This window comes from Euprymna scolopes, chromosome 2 (assembly GCF_053919585.1).
Source record: "Euprymna scolopes isolate OS-2025 chromosome 2, ASM5391958v1, whole genome shotgun sequence".
Classification (NCBI taxonomy): domain Eukaryota; kingdom Metazoa; phylum Mollusca; class Cephalopoda; order Sepiida; family Sepiolidae; genus Euprymna; species Euprymna scolopes.
Window position 1 is genome coordinate 62089781 of NC_136483.1, and position 19339 is coordinate 62109119.

The 19339-nt window shown below is 33.3% G+C and overlaps 1 protein-coding gene across 6 annotated transcripts in view; it reads left to right on the plus strand.

Annotated features, from left to right (window-relative positions):
- The window catches only part of LOC145291514 (ceramide kinase-like protein), a 149812-nt gene that overhangs the window by 38044 nt on the left and 92429 nt on the right, over window positions 1–19339 (plus strand). The window contains exon 1 of one of the 6 annotated variants that reach the window (XM_080137516.1): window positions 6913–6994. The exons of 4 other annotated variants lie outside the window; for them this stretch is intronic. The gene's annotated coding sequence lies outside the window, so the exon portion shown is untranslated. Of the gene's footprint in view, window positions 1–6912; window positions 6995–14098; window positions 14120–19339 lie in introns of those variants that run through there. One more of the 6 variants, XM_080137523.1, reaches the window with a different exon arrangement.

Genomic DNA, 19339 nt, shown 5'->3' on the forward strand with positions numbered 1-19339 from the left:
TCGTACTTGCTGATAGGTTACTCTTATAACAATTTTGATCAACTGAGATAAAGATTTCGTGGTTTCATTAACGCTGGTGGGTTACTGTTTAAAGAAAAAACCTTAACGTTCACCTCAAATATTCAGCGTCCAAGAAATATAGGCCACTGGCAAACTGGAACATCTGTGAGCATCCGGTGTATTATTTGGAGCTGTCCCTTTTGAGAGAAGTTCCGTGTTCGAAGTGGTCTGTCTACATTGGGTATATAGTGTTTAAAACTTGTTATTACACGTAATCTTATTTAATTATGGAGTTAGCTAAAAAGCGTTGGGTCACTGCACTTCTCCGTGTAAAGAGCAGTCGATTGATGCTTGAACTGTTGTCAGAGACCGTTCGTACACCGAGATACATCGTCTCAAAAGAAAGAAGAAAGAAGAAGAAGAAAGAAGAAAGAAGAACAATTGGCCATTTTTGTACCCTTTTGTTTTTGCTCTCTTTTGACATTTTAACCGACGTTCTGACACTCGCTGGATTCGTAAGACGCTTCTCTGTAAGAATATGTGCTTTTTGAAACTTATAAGTTGATTTTAGTTGAGATTTGGATAGTTTTGTTTTGTAGGTGTATATAGGCATGTACGGGCCATCCCTATATAGAGAGTGCCACCGCCTCTCTGATATCCGGAAAGCATTCGTTTTGTACATTGCTCTTCTTGCTGTTCTCTTTGCCACCAAATATCCAATATTTAATAAACATTTCTCCAGTTCTTCCTTTACTTCCGCTTCTTTTTCATACACTTTTCGATTTCTTCGTTTCTTTACCAAGTCGCTCTATGCCTTGAAGATCCCTTCCTTCACCCACAAGTCAGATCTGTTACCTTCAACAAGATATCATTCAACTTCTTGCACTCTGAAGTGGATTTGGCAAGTGAACTTCATCTTCACTTCACCATCAAACTCGTACTTCACCTATTCGTCAATCTTTATTTTGGGGATAAACACCTGATGAGCCTTCTTCAGTTTCGTCTCAAATAATGGTTTCTGCTGTGCGACAATTTCCTGATCTTTTTATATCATTCAAGAGCTTATTGTCTGGATACCAGACATTCACCCACTATTGCATATATTCCAACCGAGAAATCTTAAGATTCTAACTGTATACTTTATTACCCTTTCTGGGTAATGCATAGTGTAATTGTTTGAATCTATTTTGCACTTGGTTAACTGGGTATATTTAGCATGTTTAGTTTTTGAAATCCTTTTCTTTTTTTTTTTATTTCAATGCTCATGAAAAGTTCATGAACAGGCAAAATTCTTAATAGATTTTCTCCTTCTGTATTCCTATCAAAATATCCATTTCCTTCACGAGAGCATTGCTTCCTTTTGGGGAGTTTCTTTTCAGAGAAAGTTATGGTGAGGATTACACTTCTTTAGAACTTTATTTCTTACCTTTCTGATAGTTCTTGCGAACTGGATTATAGTCTTTTTTTTATTTTACTCCTTCGAGGTTGGGGTCACAACTTAGCAAGATTTCGCAACTTTTATACCCAATCCAACTCTGATTTACCAACTACCTCGAAACGTTGGAGAAATTTGAACCTATGTTTCAATTTGTCGGATTTTCTAGCTATAAATAAAATTTTATTTACAGATGTTAAGAATGAATGCAGACTCTACAATGTTTTCCCTTTGATAAAAATGAAATTTGCTTTCTCAAGTATCCTGGGTAATACATAGTTTTCAGAAAATTACCAACGTTGAATGGTTCTCTCTCTTAGGAGCTGGAACTCTTTTTAGAATTACAGTACTTGTGATTACATTGAAAGAATACAAGACATATTTTTCTCACATTTCATAGGATGATCGTGATGTTTCTGAATGTTTACAAGACCAATGTCCATAATATATGGATCCGGGGTGTGAATTGTTTGATCAACGAAATGGTTAGATAATTCCATGCTGACAAGCGTAAAAATAAAAACGTAAAAACTGTTTTTAGATATAAAAAAACAAATATATATATATATATATAAGTGAAATTGTGTGTGTGTACATTTCCATACCAAACTACTCTGTCAATTTTCAGTCTACAGACTCGAGATTGGACATAAGGGGTATTGAGATTTGGGAAAATCTTTTTAATTGGTTTTCCGTCAGAAATTTGGCTGCCAAGAGGTCAAAGTTGAAAGAGTTGACCTTTGCAGACTCTACCAAACTCCTCCGCCAATTTTGGGTCTAAATACTTGAAATTTTAGATGTAGGTTACCTGGACATGAGTCAAACATTTTAATATATATAGATACATATGCACATAAAGTTATGAACAGTACATTGGGCCCGAGTAAAGCCGGGCTGAACTGCTAGTATATATATATATATATATATATATATATATATATATATATATATATATATATAATGTGCATCAGTTATAGGGAGTCTACTTCCGTTTTATGAGTGCAATAAGCTAAATTTCTTCAGCGTGAATGGAAACACCTATGATCTTATTTTACTCCCATTGAAAGTGCAAAGCAATAAAGGTTAAAAAGCCACTAAAAATTCGCAAAGGTTAAAATCACAGACGTTATCGTTTTATGTGATTTTTCTCTTGGAAAAGGGCAATTCAATAATTGAATAAAATATTTAAGGAAATAATCCTGAATGTTTCTGATTTTTTTTTTTTTTTTTAGATGAAGATTGACAAAATGCATTGTATTCTTTCGACTACCGTTTATAATTCTGTAGATGAAGGCGGTTGGAGGTTACATCGTCCAAAATATTGTGATAATAACAACCGAGATGAGAACACTAGTCCAAATAATATACATTATCATCATCTAAAAAATTATGAAACGTTATATCAAATTTGTACAGACCCGAATTAATATGAAAATGGAAACCGCTCCATGCTATTTCCATTTCAAAAGCACGTTTCGAATTCTAGTGACTTGTTGAAAAAAAAAAATAACAAAAACATTATTTTTACCATTCACCAATAAGAGCCATTGTTAAGATACATCTGCTGCAGGTCGAATGTTATGAGATTAAGAACCAAGATAAAACAGTATTCAAAACAATCCATCTATATAATTATAAAACTTTGTGGATCTTGCCAAAAAATTCCAAAAAGCCCTCAAAATATTTATTTTCATGGAACTAGAATCAAGGGTATAATTTTAGACTGCTGTTATCAATCCTAGACTTTCATTTTATTACAGTACTCCTATACATATACAGTTGTCAAAGTAAACCAAATATTAAAAAAAAAAAACAAAAAAAACGCATTATTCAAATTAATTTGTTAAATTAAATTAACTGGTTACGTAAACAAGTAAATACAGACTGGATACGCAAACAAAGAAAACGAAAGAATTTTCAAAATAAAAACGTATAATTGTGCAGTCAGTCACACACTCACACACAAACGTTTATTCATTTCAAATTTACCGCGCAATTTTGCACAAAATAAGTTCTTCTAGCAACGGCATAATTTCAAATACGCCCACACATTTTTTTTCTCACAACAACAAAAGTAAAATCAACATATTTCTGGCGGACGTAGTTGACAACAGTATCACGTGACACAAGCGACCAATGAGAAAATTTAGAAGATTGTCTTATTAAGGCTTTTCCAAAAACCAAAATATCAGCAGTAGCAATCTTGTTTGGGAGCCGGTCCAAAATGTATAAAAACGCATCAAACATTCTTTCTTCCCTTCTTTTTCCCTTCTTCTCGCTTCGACGTCACACGAGAACATGCCTCTCGTTTTCATAACATCGTCGCTGTCAAAACCATAATTACACACGCCACGTGGGCATTCAAAAAGCACACTTATGCCCACACGCACCCATTCCGCACATTTTCTAATTAATAACAGCGAATTACTTTCCTCACGAATTACTTTCCTCGTGGGACTTTTAAATAAAGCGAACTTCGCCAGATAAACACCAACCTTAAAATAAGGACATTATTTTCACACAAGACTTTTACCTTCTCACCTTATTAATTCAACGAAGGACTTTCATCTAACATTTTAATCAAAATAATTTCGCAAGAACTTTCACCGATCGGACCTTTGCTTGTTCACCTTGTTTTTGTTGAAAAATAAATGCGATGCATTTTTAACCAGAAGGAGGTCTCATTTTGTTTTATTCCCTTTTTTATTGTTTTGTTTGGGACAAGAGATTTAATTTCACTTAAACTTCTTTTCCCCTACATAATTCAGATTATAAAAAAATTGTTAAATTAACTGGCTATGTAAACAAGTAAATAAAGACTAGATACACAAACAAAGGAAACCAAATATTTTTCAAAACAAAAGCATGTAATTCAAATTATAAAAAATTGTTAAATTTAATTAATTAGCTACACAAGCAAATATAATAATAAATTTAAATGAGAACATTTGAAAACCTGAAAATGTTATGAAATGATAAAATCATTTTTATTTACCTTTTTCTTGGTGCTAATGTTTCAACCCCTTTAAAATAGTTTTAAAAATTTTAAAATAAATTTATTTATAAACTGCAAATAATGCTATAAATTCATTTTTTGTGAGAGAACTGCCGCAAGGCATCAAGTCGGTTGAAAATTTACAAACAGACTTTTCGCAATTTTTGGCAAAGTTATCAATAACTCTATCAAAATTCACTCCATCGACAAATTCCCTCTCTCTGGAGAGGATTGTCAAGTCTGTAAGCCTTGTCTGGCTCATTGTTGATCGAAGGTAGTTTTTTATGGGCTTCAGTTTCAAGAAAGAGTGCTCACAGTTGGCAACGCTAATAGCTCGGGTAAGGAAAATGCGCAGTAAGATCACAATATTATATTAGTGACGGAATCCCCAAGGTGGTATCTCTGTATGAAGTTCAAGATGTCTTTTGATTTTGTCTTTTCCTGAAGTTTCACAGAATACTGTAATCTTTTCCTTTCAACAAAGAATTCCTCTTTTTCTATATCTTTGTCAACTTCACCAAGCTGACAATCATAATTATCATCAAGCAGATATGACGGTGTAAGAAACGCGTATTTACTTGCAAGATCGTGAGCTTGTTGAAATCTGCAAAATATTTCTTCAGCCAATCTGTCTATAAAAGGCAGTATTTCCTGTCTTAACTCAGTATCAAACCCCAGTACTGCATCAGTCAATCGTTCACCATTCATTCGTTTCTTTTTGCGGACACGATGCTCCATGCTTATCCCTATTTCAGAGCAGAGCTTTTTTGACTCGTCTATTGAAGTGTCCACCATCTTTTTACTATTCTGAAGAAGACACTTTCAACGCCGTCGGCCTGACAGAACTTTGTTGCAGATCCAGCCCTTTTGTTTGAAGATACTTCTGGGCATCATTGATTTCTGGGAGAATAGTTTTCCAAAGGCTCAGACATAACGGAAACGACAGTACCGAGTTGAGAATTAAAGATGCATCTGATCTTGTGATTGCATTTTCTCCTTCAGTGAGCACAGGGTCATACTTGGCCAATAAATTTATTAATTCTAAAAAATTCCCTTTGTTTTTTGTTTTTTTATATACCTTTTTCATCATCAATGATGTCGTCCCGGTGACCTTGTTGTGCCAGATTCTGCTTGGCGAGAAACCTGATGATGTCTAGCAATCTATCTAGAATTTCCCGTCACTTAGTTTCCTTCTCAATAAGATTTTGCTCTACTTTGTCAATTACCTTTCCTTCAGCAAGTCGGATTTCTAGCTCCTTCCAATTGAGGAACGCCTGAGCATGAGATGTGCTAGCTTTTTGTTCATATACTTTTGGATTTAATTTCCACCAATTCATAAAACTCACATCAGCAAAAAAACTCGACAGTCCAGTTGAAAACAGTCTGCAGCAGAAGCAAAATAAGGCTTCTCTGGAAGGAGAATACACCATCCATATTCGCAAACTTTTCTCACCATTCCACAAAACCTGACAGAACCAGGTTTTATTAGCTTTCTAGTACCGCTTGTTGTTTTTGTTCCTGGTCACGCTACTTCCTTGAATTCATGATCCAGGTACTGCACAGCAGCTGATCCCTGTCGGACAAGCATAGCAAGAATGTCATAGTTCATCGCATCAGGCCATAGACCAACATCTGTAAAATCGGTTGCAGTATATGCTTTCATGCCAAATAGTGAATGCCTTTCCAATTTTTCAACTTCACGTGCATCATCATGTGCTTCACGTGCATCATTATCAGTGACAGTTTTTGATGTGTCAATAATGTCAATATCGACTTCTGAAGTAAGAATATCAATATTAGCAATCTCAACTTTATCTTCGGTCTCAGCATGATTTTCGCCTTCTATTTCCGCCATTTTGGCCGTAGAAGTCTTTTCATTTAATTTCCTTATTCATTCTTTTTTGCTTCCTCTTTTGTTTTTCGCTTTTTATGGAATGCTACACCGCTCTCCTTCATTCTCTTCATTGTGGTACCTTCTTTGAAAATTCACACAAATATTCTGAAAAAATTAAAAATACTATTTAAAAAAATAGCATGGTATTTCTCTGCATATTCACTTTCTTGTGTTTCGTACCAGTACCATAAAAGGTAAGAGACCCCCCCCCCCACTAAAAAAAAAAAAATCAGTTTTCTGAGATACCTATCTCTAAATATATATATATATATATATATATATATATATATATATATATATATATATATATATATATATATATATGCATGGAGAGAGAGAGAGAGGCTCATCACTAACCCCTCCCCCAAAAAAGAAACTTATGGGGAACGAGTCTTTTATTTTATTTTCTATTTTAAATATTATATATTTATTTTTGACCACTTTTCCATTCTGTTGAGTATTTATTTATTTTATTTTTATTTTTGCGTAATTCAGTCTTCAAAAATGCGCATGAAAATAAATCTGAAAACGAGGCTTTCGCTTCTTACTCACGAAGAAGAGGGTGGGGCATTTTTTGCCATCTTGAATTCTTACGACTCTTAAGAAGTTAATATTTGAGATGAAATAAAGAGCGTTTAAAACTACTTAAAAACGCCAATAAATGATTCAGGTAGGTTGCAAAGTAACTTTTATAGCCAATGGTAACATTTATTTGTTGTATATTTTATGTTTTTACCACTTTTTCGAATCTCTGTTTATTGTAAAACAAACTCCAAAAAATAATTAAAATGATAAAGTATTTCCTTATTTAATAAAATACTATAGAAAATACAAGGAATGGCCAATCTTGACTAAAGTTGTACACAAGATTGCAGCTACGAACAGATGTAAAAAATGGAATGAAACACAAATTTTAGTGAAACGAAATTAGCGAGTCAACTATGCAGCCTAGCGAGAAAAACAAAACTCCACTGCTGATAACCACAACTAATAATAAGCATGTTTTAATTTTTAACTACTCTGTACGTGTTATGAATATGTTAATAATGAAATGAAATAACGAAGAAATGTTTTTTATTTCAACTTGACTGTAGTTTCACATAAGATTTTAATAAACAAAAGATACCGTAAAAATTGAATTTTATCATCCTTTCTCTGTGAAGAATAAAAAACTAAAAACTTTTTTTCGTGTTTTTTCCAAATAGGACTTTAGTTTCACAAACAGGGCTGTAGTTTCACATAACAATTTCATGAACAAAAGATACCATAAAAGTTGAAGTTCATGGTCCTTTCTCTGCATAATTACCAAAACAAAACAATAAGATGAAAAATAAAACAAAAACAATAAAATGAAATAATTAAAAAATAATACATTATTTTTTAATTATTCTAAATTACAATCTTCCAGAATAGCAAAACAAAACAATTTTAATGTTTTTTTTTTTTAATTAAGAATAAAAGTAGTGTGTAAAAATGTAAATAAATAATATAATTTGTGGCCACTAAAGTTTTCAATTTTGAAAATAATTTTAATTTACAAGGTGGAGGGGTGGGGTTAAAAAATTCAACTTCCAGAAAAAACTTTTCCATGGAAAAATCAACAAAAATATTTTTTTAAAATCACTTTTTGCTTAACTGCCCTAAAACACTAGAATAGCTCGAATATGGAGGTTTGTTTTATATTAAACTAGTATTTCAGCCCGGCGTTGCCCGGGTGTTTGGATGTGTGTGTTGAGCAAAAAAAAAAAGTGGTAATAGGAAGGCAGGCTCGAACCCATACCATGAAGGAGGAAAAGAATGGGGGAAAAATACCTGACGTCTTTGTGGTTACGTTAAATCTGAAGTGACTTATGTTTAAATTAAGGATAGACAATCGAAAGGAGAGGATAACTTTCAAAAATATCGGCGAAAAAAGCGACTCCCCCCCCCCTGTAGAAAAGTGCCTAGTTGAAGGTGAAGATATTAATATTTTTAGCCAATTTTTCGATGTTTGTCGTCTGAAAAGTCGAACTTTAAAACGATACCAATCTTGGTAAAATCCGTTGCCTCTATCGAAAGTTTTAGGCAGACATGCAAGCATACATACATACATACATTTATATATTGGTAACTAAAGATTTTCGACCCAAACCGATTAAAAAGCTTGCCCTATCTCTGAATACCCTTTATGTCAAATTTCAAATATTTAGTCCAGAAATTGTCTGAGTATTTTGGTAAAGACCGCAGAGGTCAAATTTTTTTAACTTTGACCCCTTAACATTTATTGTTTTGGGCTCAAATCAAGTTATTAAGTTAGATCCATGTCCAAAGAATCTATATTTAAAATTTCAAATGTTTAGACCCAAAATTGTCAGAGAAGTTTGGTAGAGTTCTCAAAGGTCAAATCGTTGAACTTTGACCCCTTAACAGCCAAATTTCTGGCCGAAACCGGATCACATAGATTTTCCCAAATCTCAGTACCCTGTATATCAAATTTCGAGTCTGTAGACTAAAAATTGACAGTTATTGCGTAGGGAAATGTACACAGACAGACACACAGACACGTTCACTTTTATAGATATATAGATAGATTAAACAAAGATATATACGTATACATAAATATATATGGAAACAATTTTGTGTTTCCTGTAAACATTTTACGCAAATATTATGCAAGGATAAATCATGTAGAATATCTGTATGAATATAATTACACGTAATAGTTAACTAAAGATGATCATCCCATAAGAAAACCGAAAAAACTAATAGGGAATTAATTAAAATGAATGTTTAAAAGAATATGCTAATTAGCTAGATCTTTTTCTCGTGAATGCATTTCCACAACCCATGTATAAGAAAATTTTATTTCTTTTTAAATAAATAGAAAAGAGGGTTTTTAATATGAATATCAATACACACAAAAGAAACACGAACTTATAAGAGTATAGATAGATAGATTTACATGTGAAAATGATCCCCACTCTGAATTCTTAAATTTATTTATTTTTATTTCTAATCGCCTGGTGAATGATTTTCCAGGCTATCTAAGAAAACAAAATAGGGGAGGAAAAACTAAATAAAAACGAATACATGTTACCAAAGGCAAGATAAGTAAATCTTCTACCTAGTAAAAGAATGTATTTGACTTTTACAAAGAAAACAATTTGATTTTTACATTACATTAAAATAAATGTTTAAACATGAAACAAAAATAACAACTGTGCATGCGTGGTCCCCTCTGGTGCTGCATGGGAGATGACGCCACAAAAGAGGTGTGAAGGGCCAATGTTGCCTTCACATTTTCGCCAAGTTTCAGAAAAATCTAATAGATGGAGCAAAAGTTATGGAGTAAAAAGTGTATTTTTTTGCAATTTGGAGGCATTTGTGACCCATTTTGAGCTCCTGGGAATGCTGAATCCCAGTGAAAATGAACAAACGGTGCGGTTTCACACATTGGAAAATAAGTATATAGACATACATATCAAGTTTTTGAGTAATATGAAAAAAGAGGTCCAAAAAGCATGTTTTTTTTTTTTTAGTCCTAAAAGTCCCAGAGGGATGTGAACCAGAATTTTGCCAAGGTCACCCATACTGAATTGATATTAAGAACAATGGCCTCCACATTTTGGCCAAGTCTCAGGAAAATCTAATGGATGGATCAAATGCTACAGGTCAAAAAGTGTCATTTTTTTTTTTTTTTTTTTTTTTTTGTGTGTGATTTTGGGGCATTTTTGACCTTTTGAGCCTATGGGGACGCTGAATACCGGTGTAAATGGATAACGGTGCAATTTCAGGTCTTAACACATGTAGATTTGAGTTGACCACCATGAAAAAACACTATATAGTCAGACATATCAAGTTTTTGTAATAAGAGCCACAAAAAGGGACACGAATCAGAATTTTGCCAGGGTCACCCATACTGGATTTATATTAAGAACAATGGCTTCCATATTTTGGCCAAGTTTCAGAAAAAATCTAATGGATGGATCAAAAGTTATGGGGCAAAACATGTCATTTTTGGCCATTTTGGGGCATTTTTGACCTCTTCTGAACCCTTGGGGATGCAACGGGAATTTCCCCCAAAAAAATTCTTTTGCTGTGCACATCTATTTAATGAAATACAATTTGTGGCAAAATTTCAGGAAAAACTAATGGACGGTTATCTGGCAATCGTCCGGATGCACGGACAGATGCATGACCGCCACTGAAAACATAGGTCCCTCTCTGATAAATCGGAGGACCAAAAAATATATCGGTAATTAATTTTCAATTCGTGAAACACATTTTGAATGTCTTTAAAATAGGTTTAAAAAATACACTTACATTTTATATTAGCAAATTTTCAATGTCTTTTGTGCTTCCTATTAGCGTATGGGAAACTTGAAAACAAAATTGCTGAATGGAATAAAACATATTATCTACCAAAAATAATTTCTATTAGTAGCCTGAATTTTTATTGCTTTATATTGGCATCCAAATCCGTCTTTTCTTATTCAGAAATTTTATTTTAGTGGACACATAAATTGAAATCAAATAAGAAATGAGCAACACGTGTTGTCGCGTATTGGTGTGAAAAGTTTTGAATCTACTAATCCTGTTAATGCCCAATTCATTTGAACAAATACAGATGTATAAACCGAACTCACAGAAGAAATGAACCAACACATGTTGTTAGATATAGATGCAAAAGGTTTGAATTCATTAATTTTATTACTGTACAATTCATCTGAGGCTAAGACTTTGAAATTATCAAAAGTTTGTTTTTGTAAGCACACTTATTGGTTATCTCCCCTGTGGCCTTCCCATGTATAAATCTTGAAGAATAACTGAAAAAGTCTTTCACAGAAAACGAGTTGGACGTGCTTTATTCTTTTAGTTTATTCAATGTCTATCATTTTTTTTTTTTTTTTTTTTTTTTTTTTTTTAGTGAGTGGTGGTGTAATAAGGGAGGCTGTTCTTAGCCACTAACATTCCTTTAGCCGTAACTGTAATCTCTTGCTTTTCTTTGATCCACGCCTGATTGCTACTCCAATTAGTTGAAACCACTTATTAGAGAAACGTTTAAAAAACTATTCGTATGCACTGCTTCTCACTTCATGGTCAATGGTACTCTACTACCTCTTGCTACTAAACTGACTTTTGTTATGACATCAGGGGCAAACTAAATTCCTAGAAATGAGAAATATCCAGTTATAGTAAGCTAATGTACCTCTAGTCAGCTAACTAACTTCCGGCATAGCGCTACCGGAAGCGGTTACAAGGCAAATCAGTTCCTTCACTTTTTTTTTTTTTTTGCATTTTTCTCTTACGCCTATATCTCCCCTTTGTACTCTTTTTTTTATTACGTTTTTCCGATCTTTCTTTTTTTATTTGATAATCATTGAAAATTTTTGTCGGTTTTATTTCAATTAAGAATTATTGAAATTAGTTTTATTTTTTTAAAGTATTATTGAAAACACTTTTGGCACTCTTTTTCAAAAAAGAAAAAAGACACTTATTGAAAACAATTTTCAAAATCTTTTTAAATTATGAAATCCTTAATAAAGATTTATCTTTTATCTGTATGATTTTGTTAATTTTTATTGTATACTTTTCTATAATGTCCTTTTCTTATATTTTATTTCAATAAACCCCTTCGCAATAGAGGGGCGCGCAATAAGTAATGCTCCTGGCCCACTTCCAGTTGTCTGATCTAGCTGAAATTTTGCATGTGCAATGATTTATATCTCTACGGGTTATGTGGCAAATTACAGCTCTGAACTAATTGTGGTTTCTGTTTTACAGGTGTTTGAACTGAGTAAGGTATGAAATGGGGCCCGTTGAATGTCGAGCAGTAATCCGGTTTTTATATTTGAAAGGACGCACACAACAGGGGACTTTTGATGAAATGAAAGAGACTTATGATGATAATGCCCCATCATATGACCTTGTAAAACGCTGGCATCGTGAATTCAAACATGGCCGAATGTATGTGGAAACAGCTCCTAGACCTGGTCGCCCCCCTTCTGCCATTGATGAAGCATCTGTCCGTCAAGTTGAGGCTGCCATTTTGGAAGATCGGCGCATTACTATTCGCCAAATAGCCCAAGATGTCAAGATTAGAACAGGGTCTGTGGAAACTATCATTCATGACCATTTGCATATACATAAGGTGTCTGCCAGATGGATTCGCAGGTTACCCACACCATTCCAGAAGCAAGAATGCGTCGAGTGCTCAAGGATGAATTTGGAGATTTGCCATGAAGATGAGTCAAAGTTTTTCAAAAGACTGATTACACAGGATGAAACCTGGGTTCATCACTATGATCCAGAGACCAAAGCCCAGTCAATACAGTGGAAGCATTTGGATTCACCACCTCCAAAGAAGGCAAGAGTGCAGCCCTCCACTGGCAAGATCATGCTCACAGTCTTCTGGGACCAGGACGGAGTAGTGATGACAGATTTCCTGCCAAAAGGTACCACAATTATAGGAGCCTATTATGCTTCACTTTTGAGAAAATTAAGGGAAGCTATCAAAATCAAGAGGTGGGGCAAGATCAGCAAAGGTACCCTCCTTCTGCAGGACAACACTCCGGTCCACAACTTGCATGTCGCCAGATCAGAAGCACAGGCATGTGGTTATGAAATCCTCCCCCATCTTCCCTACTCTCCTGACCTTGCACCCTCTGACTTTCACCTTTTCCCAGCCATGAAGTTGTTTTTGAAAGGAAAGTGTTTCCTAGATGATGCAGCCTTGATTTCTGAAGTCACGTCGTGGTTGGAGGACTAACCTGGGGTGTTCTACAAAAACGGTCCCCAGAGCTGCATCAAACGATGGGAGAAATGCATAACTCTGGGTGGTTCCTATGTAGAGAAAGACTAATAACTGTGCTAAGTTTCGTTGCTCTACTGCTATGGGAAGTGGGTCAGGGGCATTATTTATTGCACGCCGCTCGTATTTGGAGATATTAGGAACTTGAAGCATAAAAACTTTTTCCAAAATAAGTGGATTTGGCATTACATAATTTAAAAGGTTTGATATGCCATAAAACAAAACAACCCAACCAAACCTTTTCTTTGTAGATTTTGACTGAAAGAAAGATTCCATTAAGGTAACAAACGCTGTTAACTTTAACTGGTTTATTAAAGTTAATAAGGATCCATATTTAAAATTTATACGTAACACAGATGGTGAAGTGAGGTAGTCTTAGGTTTTTAATATGCTTTATAAAGTTAGTGGCTGCTAAGTACAATGTCTCTCTCTCCCTCTTCCTCTCTCTCTCTCTCTCTCTCTCTCTCTCTCTCTCAGCAGACTATTGCACCCGGCTATTATAATAATAAATAGCAAGTGTATCTAGTAAATTGGTTTTATTATCAGCAGCAGCAAGATGGTGACTTAAGCTATTGCTAATGGCATGGTTAACTTGGAACAAACTCCGAGCAAACTGGTTTTCTACTAAATTTAATTGATTTGTATGAAGAATCTTACTCATCTTTCTCCCTGTTTTATTTCCAGTTCTCAACTTCTTTAGTGAAACAAAACTTAATATTTGTTTGGAATTGAAGTTTACCAGTCCCCCACCCCCACACACTCCATTTTGCTTGTGATCCTGAAGTCATATGCTGTCATTTAATCATGACTCAAATGTTTATCTTAACAGGAATTCGGTTTTGGCCTTCACTAAAAATTAATATTATTGCCTAACAAGCCGTCTGACCTCACCTAGAATTATTTTATCGTTTGGAAAAAAGATTGAACTAAAAAAGAGTTTGCATTTGTTTTGATAATTCTTATCTGCTTTTCATAGCAACCCTCATTTATTTAACTGAATTTCTGGTGAGTTTTTTCTTTTTTTTTTTTATGTCGCGTTCCTTACTACATTTTCAACTCCAACTTTTTCAATTGGAAATAAACGTTGATTGAGAGTAGTTACCATGTTATAATTATAATTTATTTTATAATTTTCACTATCGCAATGTGCTTTTCATTGATTTTAAAGTATTTGGAATTCAACATCTTCTTAAAGAATCCAAGAATAATTTTATATTACATTTTTCCTTTCTCCCTCTCACATGAACCAAGTCAGAGGAAGTAATGTCAAAGCCAAAGAGCAGTCAGATCGATTCTATTTTCAATCATATGCTTGCTCTCTCATTTTTGCTGTATCTTGGCCTAGACAGATGTCTCATTATGGGTATGATCTTATTCTAAGATGGCTGACTGGAGAACAAACAACTAAGGAGCAATCGTCGTCATCATTGTGGTTAAATTGATCAAGTCAACGTATGCAGCCAACTTGAATTTGCCTCTCATTCAACTAGGCAACAAATGTGTAAATTCTTGATATTTTTTAGTTAAAGATTTCATAAATATTTGTAAAATGCTAAATTGAATTCTTAAGTTTATTTTTTTGACATATAAACTGTGCCAATCTCTTTATTGCAGAGTAACAAAATATCAATATTTCACTAAATATACATTACAAAAATAGTAAAATAAATATACATCACAAAAATAGTAAAATAAATATACATCACAAAAATAGTAAAATTGTATCATCAAAAAACTGTTTTAAGGTTAGTTATTTCTCAAAGTTTTATGCAACGTTATGGCATATTTGTTGTTTATGTTTTATTTGCTAAGACCTTCGTTTTAACCTGATTTTCCACTATATGGGCTCTTAGCTGGTTCGTGATTTGAAAGAAGTATCTGGTTTTAAAGTTGTCACCTTCTTCTTTAGATTTTGTCCGGAATTTTTGGGTAACAGAAAAGATATCTGGGATATTTCTTTTCTGAAACCATTTATCCTTTCTTTTTCCTCATCTCATATTTTTCCCCATCTCATATTTTTTCCTCATCTCATATTTTTTGCTCATCTCATATTTTATTCCGCATCTCGTATTTTATTTTTTAAAATATTTTTCCTCATCTCATGTTTTATTCCTCATCTCATGTTTTATTCCTCATCTCATATTTTATTCCTCATCTCATATTTTATTCCTTGTCTCATATTTTATTCCTCATCTCATATTTTATTCCTCATCTCATTTTTTATTCCTCATCTCATTTTTTATTCCTCATCTCATTTTTTATTCCTCATCTCATTTTTATTCCTCATCTCATATTTTATTCCTCATCTCATATTTTATTCCTCATCTCATTTTTTATTCCTCGTCTCATTTTTTATTCCTCATCTCATTTTTTATTCCTCATCTCATTTTTTATTCCTCATCTCATTTTTTATTCCTCATCTCATTTTTATTCCTCATCTCATTTTTTATTCCTCGTCTCATTTTTTATTCCTCGTCTCATATTTTATTCCTCATCTCATATTTTATTCCTCATCTAATTTTTTATTCCTCATCTCATTTTTTATTCCTCATCTCATTTTTTATTCCTCATCTCATTTTTATTCCTCATCTCATTTTTTATTCCTCATCTCATTTTTTATTCCTCATCTCATTTTTATTCCTCATCTCATTTTTTATTCCTCGTCTCATATTTTTTGTTGTCCTTTTTTTATTGTGTTATGTTTTTAACTATCATTTTTTTTATTTCAAATAGTCAGGCACTCTTAGAATCTTTGCATATTTTGATTTAAAAAAACATGGGTTTTATTTTAATGATGAATAAAATGTATTCAAAAACAAATAATAGTTAATTAATGAAATATTCTTTTTCAAAAGCAATGTGCAAATATTGGGATGTTATCAGATGTCCTGCTGGCTTGCTAGGTGTTGAGCAGCCTCAAAGCTTTCCTTGAATAGTAGTGATGAAGAGATGCTTATAAAGTCAGATCAATCGATGATTGTCCTCGGTGTGGTACATGATTAATAGACACAAGCTGTTAAGAAAGTCCTGCATGGCAGTGTCTATCACTCCATTTGTCTCTATGTTTATATTTTTTTATATAAGTACAACAAATGCTTGTAATTTATTTTTAAATTCTAATTGTTTCATAAAAACTAAAAAAATATTTTAATTCGTTAAATGTTCAAATAATCTATTATTTTGTGCTATTGTTAATTTAATATTTTTTCTTTTCCCAATAACACTTAAACAACTCTTTGAATTATCTCCCCTTGGAATTCTTCAAAAATGAAAAATTGTCCTCCAAACCTAAAATGAACAAATACCAGTTACTCTAAAGAAACACCAAAAAAAGAAGATTTTTTATTACTAATATTACTAGCTAAATATCTGGGATCAATTAAATTTCAAGGATCCCAGAAAAAAAAATCAATCTTTTTCTTTATCAAAAATCGATCTTGTGACAGAAAAACAACCCTAGTTTATTACTACTTTGTTTACAGTTATGTCAAAAGTCAATTAGTATAGACTCCAAAGTCATCTATTTCATGTTGCTTGTTTGTGAGGTCCTTAAAACCTAATCTGTCATATAGTTAGTGCTACTACTACTATACTACTACTGCCCCTGAAACACATCAGGCTTGTAGGGATACTATAATGATGAGTGTATTACCAGTTATCTCTTGCAGCTGTGAGCGATTGTTCCTCCTAATTCACTCTATTATATCATCAGTCCAATTATTCTTTGGCTTGCCCACCCTGTTTTTTTTTTTTTCGCACAGTTTCTTGGAGAATGATCTTGGAGTATGCATCCGATCTTTTTATGTCCTTTTACAATCCCAGTTTCTTATTCACTCTGGTCAATGATGGTTCATGATGGCTTGCAAGTTGATTAGTCACACGTTCTCCATAGGAGATGAAAAGTATCTCGATTCTATTGCCCATATTTCTACTGCCATAGCTTTTCTGCTACAGTCCATGATTCGCATTCAAAAATATTTGACAGAGGTAGGAATAATGTAATAAGCATAGGACAGAAACAATTAATGCAAAATTATACTCTGGTACTACCAGATCAGACTGTCTCAAGATACTGTCTTTCTGAACTAAAATTTATTTATACAAACATTGACTAAATATGTGTCCATATTTTAGTTACGATCTCTTTTAAAATCCAACATCCTCAAGCCATTATCTCGACTAAACCTTTTGAAAGAAATCACAGCTGAAACATATAAATATACGTAGCCAATAAGGTTTGTGTAAGTACAGAAATTTATACTATAATATTGCTCTACTTGTTAGTGAACACTTTTCTTATAAATACCGAAGTTTCATGGGATTAACATCAAGGAAACGACAGCAATACAATCGTGTATATAATCATCATGACGTGCATCACCCGTTATAATTCTGCTTCATAAAAATAATTACAAACATTTTTTATTTAATTGCTTTTTCCTGCTATTTCTTGTTAATAATAGGAAATGGTGTCTCATTATGTTCTCTCCAGGCAAACTGCCAAAAATTACAATGGAAATTAGAGGGGGGGGGGTGAGTAAGAAATGATAATAAAATCTTCAGTAAGAAGATTCCTTTGTGGTAACAACAATATTAGAAAATGGAAATATTATTATCAAAGTCTGAAAATCAGCACTTCACAATGTTTATCCATATGTACATGTGTTTCATAAAATCATTTTGTTAGTATTATTACATGAGATTAAAGCTTGAAAAACTTATTTTATTAATCAGCATACAGACTTTATTGATTACAATTCAAATAAGATCTAATTTGTTAAAAAAATAAATATTGTATTGCTTGATCCTCCGTGAATATCTTAAAATGTTTTTTAGCTTAAGCTTTTCCTTCTATATAATTATTTTCACAGTCCAAAAAACGTCGCAACTCACAGGAACTATGAAAGCCAACAAACCAGAAGTTCAAGACTCGAGTTTCGCCCTCATAAGTTAGACACATCCAAACTCGGGATTTGAAACCTGAGTCTCTTGCATGCGAGGCGAATACTCTGCCACTTGAGTAACTGTGCCACACACAAGAAAGTCTACTAACACAGATCAAGCTAACTGCAGCAAAATCTAACGATGTAATGGACATACTTCGTCTTGAACAAGGAGTGTAGTCGTATTTCGCCACAGTTTGCTTGATCTGTGTTAGTTAGTAGACTTTCTTATATGTGCCATGGTTGCTTAAGTGACAGAATACTCGCCTCGCATGCAAGTGACATAGGTTTCAAATCCCGAGTTCAGATGTGTCTAACTGATGAGTTCAAATGAGGGCAAAACTCGTGTCTTGGATTTTCTGCTTGTTGACTTTCATGGCTCTTGTGAGCTGTGACGTTGTTTAACTCTGGAAATAATTATATAATCTCTCGTATTCTGAAAATTATATATATACTAGCAAGGTTACCCGATGTTGTAGGGATTGAATGATGACCAAATGAATGTTGTTTCACAGTCCCATATTTTTATTGTGATCGAAAGCAATGAAATAGCTCATTTTTCAACCAAATCGATTGATTGCCTGCTCTAATTATCCTCATCGTGATGCACAGGGAGGAAGCTTCACATGCCTCTCACAGTGACTAAGTTCACAATATATTGTAGTCTACATTGCACTGTAGAAAACCTGGTGATTTTATAAAATTATTTTTATATACAATGGCTTGAATTGAAATTTAAAATGCAAATATTAAGTATCATGATTCAATTGTGCTTTAAACAGAAACATTTATTTTGAACATGTTCCTGTCTTATTAAAACACCTACTATTGATTTTATATTCTGGGCCCTTCTACTTGTGCGATGATAAAAATTTCTCAAATGCATTTGTAATGTTAGGTTGGTAACTTTGATCAAAATCAGACTGCCCCTTTTTTAATCTGATTTTTTTCGATTATCGATTTTTGATACTTATCGATGGCATTCCAATACAAAACGTATCTAAGAACACTCTTACACTCCTCAAAATAACTAGATAGGACATTACTATGCTTGCCATTTCATTGTTACCGGAAGAGGGGATAAATTAAAAATTCATGCAGTGGAAGCAACTAAATTTGCAACTAGTTGGTTTGAGAGGGAGGAGTTGATATTTGGTTAGGGTATTGTTCTTATGTTGGTTTAGGAAGAGGATAACATGTTAATGTATGATTAAACTGGTATTATGAATTAAAGTAAAAAAATTATATCATGGCCGAACTCTGGATATTAAGACGATAGGAG